Below are 9769 nucleotides of genomic sequence, written 5' to 3'. Positions count from 1 at the left end.
AAGTGCAGTTCCTGCCCCCAAGAACTTGCAAGTCTAAATGACCCAGATAAGACACTGGGGGAGACCCAGAGAAAAGTATACGATCGAAATGAAATGTTGGAGTGCTACAGGCATTTGAGTGATGGGCTAGTCTCTGTGGACCTTGCAGAAAAAAGCAGGTCTTCAGGAGGGATTGTAGTGAGGACAGTGTTAGGGGACTGCTCACATTGGTAGTGAGAAGTTGCTCCATGTTTGTGGGCACCCCAGAATAAGGTGAAGAGGTGAGAACTGGAGAGGAAACAAATGGGGACATGAGGCAATGTGATAAGATCTGAGATGCAAGCCAGGACTCAGGTGAGTAGGATCTTGTAGGGAAAGATGAGAAATGTATGTGTGAGCCAGTGGAAGGCTTTGGAAATAACTGGTTTCGTTTTCTGGTTCTCTTCACTAGTTCCTGGGTTCGAGTTGCAAACACCGCTGGGGAAGGCTTATATTCAGTCTGCGTTCAACCTAATTTTTCATTTTTAAAAAAACACAACACAAAGGTTGGGTTTAAACTAGACCCAGTCTCTTTTAGAAAACTTCCCTTTAAATCCTTTCAAGTTCCTTTTTGCATCTCCACACTTTCTGCTCTCCAGGTCCTCAGCTTTGTGGCGAAAGGGAAGAGAAGACTCTAGCTTTAGCTTAAACTGAGGGCAGTTTCTCCAGCTCATTTGATAGCAATCGCCTTCCAAACAAACCCTTCCCTGCTTTGAGGGGACGTTTATGTCACTCTTCTATGCAAGACCTGTTGTGTCTTTGATAGAGGGAAGGGCCTCTTTTCTAACTCTAAGGACAGTTAAGCTCTGGAGTACGCTTCCACGGGAGGTTGTGGAATCCATGTTGTTGGAAGTTTTTAAGACCAGGTTGGACAACCACCTGTTAGTGATGGTCTAGTTATACTTGGTCCTCCTCAGTGCAGAGGGCTGGACTAGATGATCTCTCAAGGTCCGTTCCAGTTCTACATTTCTGTGATTCTCTGGTGAATAGGAACTCCACTTCTGATGGTTTACAGTGATAAGTGCAGCTAGATTAGATGCCTGAACCTGCACTTGCTATTGCTCCACCATAACGTAAGGAGTTGCAAACATGTAGGCATTGTATAAAGTCCTTTTTGGTTGAATGTGAGCCCAGAACTACATGGGATACTTTAAGGGAGTCTCAGCTGCTGTGAATGTTGTTCTAAAAGCAGCTTTGAAATGTTCCACAGAGTGGCATAGGCATCTGCTACCATGGGAAGCAAACACCTGTCCTGTGATGTTGCATCAAGGCTTAGGAAGTGTGGGCTAAGGACTGGGGGAGATTGCATAAAGCTGATGCAATACAATCAAGGCTCTGGTTGGAAAAAGAGGTGGTTATCTGAAAAGCCCATGCGTTAAGTTAAATCACACCTATAACCCTTTTAAAATGTTCCCCCTAGAGAAGTAGCAATGTGTTTTTTATTTGTTATAACAATACTACTGAGCGTTTTAGCCATGGGCAGAGGAAATGTCCCTATTGGTTCCTAAAAAAGAATTTCAAGATCCTATTTAAAGGGAGTGAAGACTGAAGCATTCACTATTTTTGCATGCCTGGTGCCCTCTAGTGGCTCCCTACAGCATGAATGAGTCTTGCAGCTGGGGTTTTATAAAGCTGAAAGCCATCATCTTTCATCTGAATTACCTATTTATAAACCATATGTGGAGGCAGTCCAGACATTAAGCGTTGCTTCTCTTGTTGGGGTAGGGCAAGCTTTGCCATCTTTAGCAGGTACTTGCTGTTGCTTGTTGCAGGTTTGTTCATGCCGTCAACTGAAGTAAAATACACTAAAGTTGGAAAGAGAAAAGTAACCCAAAATTACTTAATTCCACTGGCCCAAACCAAAAGGCAGGTCCAGCTACCCAGTAGTAGTAGTAAATACCAGAAGTACCTAGAAGGTGCATTTGCTTAAAGTACTAGCTTTTCATCATAGGTGATTATGAGCTGAAGCTTGCATGTCTGTCTCTCTCCCTATCCTATTTTACTGCCTGCGTGCATTGCAAAGCCTTGTTTTACTACTAAGCATTTGCTGCTTTGTATGAAGGCCATTCTGGAAACATAAACTTGAACAATGATCTGCTGCCTGTTTAACCCAGATTCCATTCCCTGAAATTAAATGTTACTCAAAGCGAGCCATGAACTAAAATGCATTGTTCAGTGTGTAACTTGTGTGGTGGTTGTCACTGATTTACAGAAGTAACTTTAAAGGATTACTGGTTCCGAGACACATTTTTTCCTGTTTTAAAGTTGTTTAGAATCCCAGGAGGTCCTTGCACAGATCATAAATATGTTATTCTGCTGTGACTGAGTATATTTACGTTTAGGAACTCGGAGCAAAGAGTTACCTGGAAAATAGAATTCTTGGTGTGCAAAAGATGTCAGCGCTGAGGGATTGGATTAGCAAGGTTCCTCTGATAAACATTCACTTGGTTCAGGGAGTGTCAGGCTTGCAGGGCTGAATCCCTGCTCCTGTACAGGCTTCTGCCAGTGCAATTGCAGGTAAAATGACTCGAGTTAAACCAGCCAAGGTTTATAAAAATCAGTGTACCGTGGTATAGTTTGCTAATAGATCATTAAAGTTAAAGTGCTTTAGAGTACAGCTGTCTGAGTGCTCATCTACTGTGCTACTGACTAAAGCTTTTCAAGTAAAAACTCACTGAACTGAGTATATGTATTGGTAACTATCCCTCCATGCTACTTTTAGGAAACCTTCCTCTGATCTCAACAGCAACCCTCATCTCCAGGAAGCTGTATTTCCTATCAAGTCCCATCAGCTCAGCTGTCTTATCCGTCCTTCCTGAAGACATGGAGAAGTCCGACTTCCTCCTAATGTAAATACTGTTTGAAAGGGAGACTGAAGTAGGGGAAAATGAGGCATGTGGGTTGGAAAACTGCTATACAGGCGCTTTCACTGGGTCCAGAACTTGCAAGGATGAAAATATGTTTCCACAAGTGTCCCTTGCCACTTCTTTAGGCTTCTGCAAGGAGTCCATCCTTACCATTATGATCATGAGTATAAGATCCACTATGAGCAGGAACTTGGGACAGCCAAGTTGTCTGATTACTTTGTAAATCATTTAAACATCCATTCCATTATATGTTTCTCTTGCATAAGCAGCCACTCAGGTCTTGCAATCATCTTAGAAAGGCTTGGAGTCTCTAACAATTTGCAAACATCCTCCAGTTTTTAACCTTTGAACATCAGGCTTATTCATTTCTTCTGGGATAAGTGGACCCTGCTGTTAGGATATTAAATATTTCACAGGGGAGTCTCAAAACTCTCTAGCGTTTTGCCGTGGGGAGGGGGAAGTGGACAAGATAATGGAATGTATTTAGGATTAAACAGTAAAAAAGACATTTTTATTTGCAAGCAAATAAATATGTGGAACTAAATCCTTAACTGATGAGATTAGTAAGCAGACATGCCAGACAACTAAGCTAATATCCTGTATAGAACCTACTGCTGTTTTTTACCAGTCTTGTCCCAACAAGGAATGAGTTGCTGGAGAGTGGCCCACCAGAAATAAATGTGGCCCTGGTGTTATGCGCTCTGGCTCCAGTCCCTTTGCTTGTAGTGATTTCTTGCCAGGTAACAGTTCTTCCATCTGGGCTGGTACAGGAGGAAAAAAAAACTGTGGCTTGCAGAGAGACAATATTAAGTAATTTCTTTGTGTCCTCCAGAATTCTCTTCCGCTCATGGAATTGTAGGATCCCCAATAACTCTGGGTTGGGGTAGCTATAGAATTAATGTAGTGAGGTAGGCTGCTTCCCCCTGTTTTCTGGCTGGCTCAGAGGTCTTTCATGCTCCTCCCTTGATCAGTACAAACTTTCTATTTTCTTTGTTCCTGGTTTTCATTCAGGACAATATGGGCTTCTTGTTTTACATTTTCTTCCCCCATCTTCACTTTTTCTTCCAACGTTCTTCTCTTGCCACCTATGCTCTCTCTACGTGTGTTTGCCTCTGCTCTGTGCAGGGGAGCCTAGTGGGAGTCCTTCAGAGGGAGACAGAGACTACCAGCCATTTAGTAGATAACCGCAGTGGGGAACTCAAGGCCGTGTGTCTAGTTCAGGGCTGCCTGTTAACTTTGCGACAAGCATCCTCCACTTAGTTATACTTCAGGGAAAACATTGTCACCTGTTTGGGACATGTCTTTTTTAGTGTCCAGTCTCCAAAGCAGCTGCCCCGTAGGAAATGCAACTAAGGGCCCCAGAGATGGAGACAGAACTCTCCAAACTAGAGTTCTACTGTGCATCTGCACTGCTCATGGCTTAGTCCTGCCTTCTCCCCTACTACTAGTCTCTCAAATCCTTTCCCTGCTAAGGTGTCTGTCACCTGATGGAATGATGGATCAGGAAAATACAGCTCTGTCTCTTTCCTCCATCCCCCGTTCATGTTCATACCTAAGCAGCCAAGTGATGTACATACAAAACAGAAAATCTGACCAGTGTGGGTGGAGTCCTGCCCAGTCCTATGAAGCTGGCATGGAGCCTAATTTTACCAAAGGCATTCTCTTCATTGTGTCTCCCAAGCAGCCACTCCTGGAGCCCTGCCACTGAGCCCCTGTGCAAAGGGGGGTGGGCAGAGTTACAAGGAGACCAAACACTGCCCCAGTCCTAGTGACTAGTAATAGATAGTTTGCACCCCAAACCCTGGTTGTGGGGAGTGCTGCCTCTAAGGGGCTCTGCAGTCCTGCTGGCCTGGGGATTGCCAAATAAACCTGTTTTCTTGTCGTGAAAGGCCAGAGCACTAACCACTGGGGTGGCCCATGTATGGTTTGTTATCAGATGATCTGCTGGGATGTGGAGCTTGCATAGGATTAAAAGCCCCAAACATTGAACTACTATCATGGGGTGGGCTGGTCCTTTAAAGGGAGTTGGGGCCCAGTCCCATCTGGCCTGCTCTGGTGGTGGGTTTGGGGTTCAGGTACCCAGAAATAATATGAGGTGGGGTGAAACTTTCCTAGAAGAGGCAGCGTGCTTGATTAGAGGGGAAGAGACTTCTAGGAGATGTTTGGCTAGGAAAGACGTGGGGGAGGTCTCTCCCAAGGCCCAGCTTATGCTCCGGTTATGCTCCCCTACCCCAAGGAGACTGGGAGCTGAGAGAGAGTCAGGGCCTGGAGTTCTGTACAAGGGGACTAGGAGTATCTGAGGAAGGAAGTAGCCTGGACAGGATAGTGCTGAGGGATGCTGAAGGGAGAAGACACTCACCCTTGCTTAGGAGTCAAGGCTGGGACTTCCAGTGAGAGTGGGAGGACGTCCCCATTTTGTGACACTGCTGAGCCCAGGAAGGGAACTAAAGCCCAGTGTCAGTGAAAAGCGTGTCTGAGGGTGCACCCCGATCAAATGGAAAGATCCAGCGTGAGGTTGCTGGACATCTGCTTTGTTGAATTTTAATTGCTCCCCAACCCAGAGGCGGGCCAGGGATTCTATGATGTAGCTGGAGGGCTAAATCACTGAGAAGCATGAGAACTGGTGCATCGAAGAGTGGGAGAGTGAAGGGCCAGGAGACAGAGGTCCACTGGGGGAAGCATGAGCGTTGACCGGAGCAGGGAAACTGACGCAGTGATGGGGGTCTGATGCTGAATGAGGTAAGACCCTGTTATGATATCACTCAGCAAAGCCCAGCCTGAGCCCCTACCACCAGCACCATAGAAGCAAGAGACTGAAAAGCAAGACCTTTGCTGTCCTTATCTCTACCAGTTGCGTCCAGACAGTGCACCTCCCGTTGTCTATTAGGGAGAGCCTTCCCAGAACTTACAGCCACAGCAGGTCTCCGCACAAAGACCCTCTTTCAGCCACTAGAGGGCAGCATGGGTGTGAAAATGCAGCCTAGGAGGCTGCGAAGATGAGCTCCCAGGGACTGTGCAATCTCTAAGCCTGATTGACATGAAATAGCTGAAATCTCTCTCTGTCAGCGCGTTCCCAAGCCACAGGCAACCGCAGCAGGACAAAGGAGTGGCAGCCTGGGGGGAGGCAGCTTGGCCTCATTCTGGGAGGCCTCCCCTGCCCTGGGGGAATTTGCTGTGGTGAATTTGAGGGCTGTGAGCTAGGTTGCACTGGCAAACAGGCCTGGTCCCAGCCAGGGGGAAGGATCCTACCTGCGAAGTATGTGCTGGGGGAGAGCCTACTTCAGCCTGGGCCCAGCTAAGGAACAGGGCAGGGGAGCTGTAATCACGGTGGCTCAGGGATCCCTCCTATGCTGTGAGCGTCTGCGTGCCCCTGTTCTAACCCGCTCCCCATGCTGGGCTGTGCCATGTCTCTGTAGCTGAGAGGTGCTGGCACAGGTAAAGCCAGGACCATGCTCTGGGCCCATGAAGTCTGTAGCCATTGGCTTCTCCTAGCGTTCTGGGGGTTAAGTGTCAAAGCTAATCCCTGCTTCCACTGAAATAAGACACATTCTGGCCTTTTTCATTACACAGGGCCTGCGAAATGGAAACCCAGCCCTGGGCTGAAAGCTTTTCCTGGTGATTCCCTGGTTTCACACCCACACTACAGCTGAGCATAAACCCACAGCACGGACACCGCCATGATGATGGGGAGTCGAGGGGGGACTGCTGCACAAATGGTGGCTATCGGAGACTACTGCTGAGAGCACTCGGGTTGCCACAAGCTGCCTCCCAGCTGTTAAGAACTGAACCAGCGACTTTACTGAGCAGGACAGGCTGCCTGCTGGAGTGGAGTGAGCACAGGCCTGATGGCAAGGATCTCCTGCCTCTGCCCTTGCCTCCGCAGCTTTGATGGGGGGACACAGAATTTCTCAGTGCTTCTAGATTTCAACCCTGTGATTTTGGGCCTCTGAGTGCTGCTGCTTCCCTGTGAGATACGACAGTGAGGGCCACTCTAAAATAACAGAGTCAGTGGGATGGACAGAACCGAGCTAACAATATGGACCTACCATGCAGCAAGGTGGCTGTGGATAGTCTGTAGTACAGGGAGGAGGGGCGGCACAGGAGAAAGATGTGGTGGTGGTGGTTGGGGGGGAGAGAAGTCGAGAATGAAAGGAGAGGAGCAAGGTGGGGGAAATCGGGAATGACAGGGAAGAAGCAACAGCCTAGTGCTGGGGAGGATGGAGGGGTAAGGGTGGGGTGAACGGTGGGTATGTGGAAGAGAGGAAAAGAGCTGGCAAGGGAGAGAGAAAAGTGATGGAGAGTGGAGGGAAACCTGCAAAAAGACACCCCCCCCCCCGGTTTTGATGGTAGGGCACTGAATTTCTGTGTGCTCTTAAAGATTTCTGCCTGGAGGGCCACAGGAACACTGCTCTTATACGTGTGGTACTGGCTACCCTGGATCCCCGAGTTCCAGACCTGGGGTAAGAACCTCCTCTTGCCCAGAGTGCTCCCAACACCCTGCAGTGGCTGGGGTCCAAAGTGTCCGTTAGCTCCCTATCCATGGGATCCCAAGCCTGGTGCTGTCCATAGTGGTGATCGCAGGGCACTAGAATTAGTTAGGTTTGGGGGGCAGGAGGGCAGTCGCAAATGGGTTCCCTGGGCCCAGTGGGAGAGGCAAAGGCCAGGTGTGTCTTGGGAAGCCCCAAACTGGGCACCCAAGCTGGAGCAATCTCCCTATGTGAAATGTCTCCCTGAAAAATCCTCCCTGGCAAGAGCCTTGAAAAATGGGCTGGTGCTTAATCCCAGTGAGTGAGGCTTGGCAGGTCTGCTGAGGGGACGATTTGCAGTCTGAGCAGCGTCTTTGCACTCCGATCATTCCCCTTTGCAGCAGGAGGAGGCAATTCCACCTAGCAGAATCCACTGCTGGGGCAGGGAGTCCATGTGCCAGGCGGAGGGCATGCTGCCTGAGACGAATGGAGCTGCCCTAAATGTGACTCTGGTGACGCAGCCCCACCAACTAATGGGAAAGGGACCTTTGAAACACTCCTCCTTCCCTTCTCCAGTGATGACCACTTGACAGCTCATCAGCCACCACCTTCCCTCTCCCCCTCTGCCCTCTGCACCCCACTCCCTAGCAAGGACATGGTAGGCCCAGGAGGACGGCTGGTAGTGGAGTGGCAATGGGGTTTGCCCAGGAAACCCTTATGTCCCCTCCCACCCACGTGGCCCCCTCACTACTGCTTCAAAAAGAAGGGAAATTCAATGACCCAAAACATCCCCAGCGCAGAGGGAAGGTTGCCTGGCGCTGCCGTGTGCTCTCCCAGGACAGGGAGGGTGTGACTCTAGGCATGGCTGAGTTAAGGTACCATCCCACACCCAGTCTACCTTTGTCTGCCCCTTTCCACACCCCCCCCACCCCCGGCCACAGAGTTGACTATGCACTGGGACCAAACCAAACCTGATCCATCCCCCCCGAAGCCTGGGGGTCTGAGGGCGCATGTCGCAGTGCTCCACAAGCCTGAGTCAGGGCCGACTGAAGCCAGTGCCCTAGATGGAGTCTTTGGGAGAAGGACAAACAGGTGTTACCATTGGGCAAGTCTTCCGAGATTTGTCAGGAGCAGGTGAAGTGCCGGAGTGTAGTTTGAGTTCAGCGAGCTCATGTTGGCTAAGACTACCCTTAATCCTAGCAGAGACAAGAGCTAATTCCCCCTGCCTCTCATTACTCTCTGGTACTTTAATGGGGAAGGATACCATCAAATGATCTGACAGGGTCATTGCTGAAAGGGGGCAGAGTTAAGGTTGTACAGGGGTGTTGTATAGACGATGTTAACTCTCTATTTCCTGGTATTCAGAGGTTTAAGTTTAGTGACCCTCCAGGTTTAGGGAGGACATGAGGCAGCACTAGGCCACCTTCAATGAAGGTGGCCTAATGAAGGTTTGGGGCAGTTAATAGTGTTAAGTGTGTGGCTTACATAGGGTCCTGCTCTGGCAGGTCACCGTGAGCTGATAATAACGTCTCCTGCTCCTGTCCTGTTACCCAAACTTGGATTCAGGTTCTTTTCAGAGGCCCTCGGGCAGGGGGCGTTCTCAGTGAGTGGTGACTCCCCTGTACTGGAGAAGCCTGATATCCAACGTGTGGGGGTGGGCCCTGTGCTGGACAATTTAGCTGTGGCCAGTAATGTTCCCATTCTGAAGGCTGAGTCTGTTGGCCAAGTGTCTGTGGTGTCAGGTGCCTGCCCTGCTGTGCTATCAGAGCTGGATTCTCTGAGGTCAGCAGGGGCTTGTGTAAGAAACTCAGCCCTGGCCCAGAGCCGAACAGCCTGTCCTGAGCCTTTATACAGAACTAATCATTGCAGCTCACGTTTTCATGGTGCCTTTGTCTCAAAGCACGGCGCAGACTGCCTCAACAGGAATTGCTTCCCGCCCCTCTTGAAATGCAGCCACCTCTGGGGTGGAATAAGCAGGAGTGCCATTTAGGTAGGGCGGTGGGGAGGGGCAGATGTCCCTCTCATGCTTCATATCATGTGTTAATTTTAGGAACAATACATATATTGTGTCGTGATACCACCGAGGCTAGAGCTCAGTCGGGGTGAGAGAGGGAAGAGGTCTGGGACCCAATGGCCTGAGGAAGAGGGGGAGGAAGATGGGAGCTCATGGATACTGCAGAGATGGACTGGGTACTGCAGCCCCTTGAGGAGAAGGTTGATGGGGAGGGGTTGGGACCCCAGCAGCCCCTGAGGCAGCTCCGCTCTGCATGAACATACCTCTCCCTCAGTTATCTGAGTCTGCAGCAATGCACGCTCACCCACTACTGCTGCCGACTCGCCCTGGGACACCCCATCTGCAACCCGCCCACAACATAAACCCTAGCATTGCCCCAGAATGGCTGGGGTCAGTGCAGGCGT

This window comes from Lepidochelys kempii, chromosome 3, assembly GCF_965140265.1.
Source record: "Lepidochelys kempii isolate rLepKem1 chromosome 3, rLepKem1.hap2, whole genome shotgun sequence".
In the NCBI taxonomy this organism is placed as follows: Eukaryota; Metazoa; Chordata; order Testudines; family Cheloniidae; genus Lepidochelys; species Lepidochelys kempii.
The sequence above is the reverse complement of the archived record's forward strand: the minus strand, read 5'-3'. Positions refer to the sequence as shown.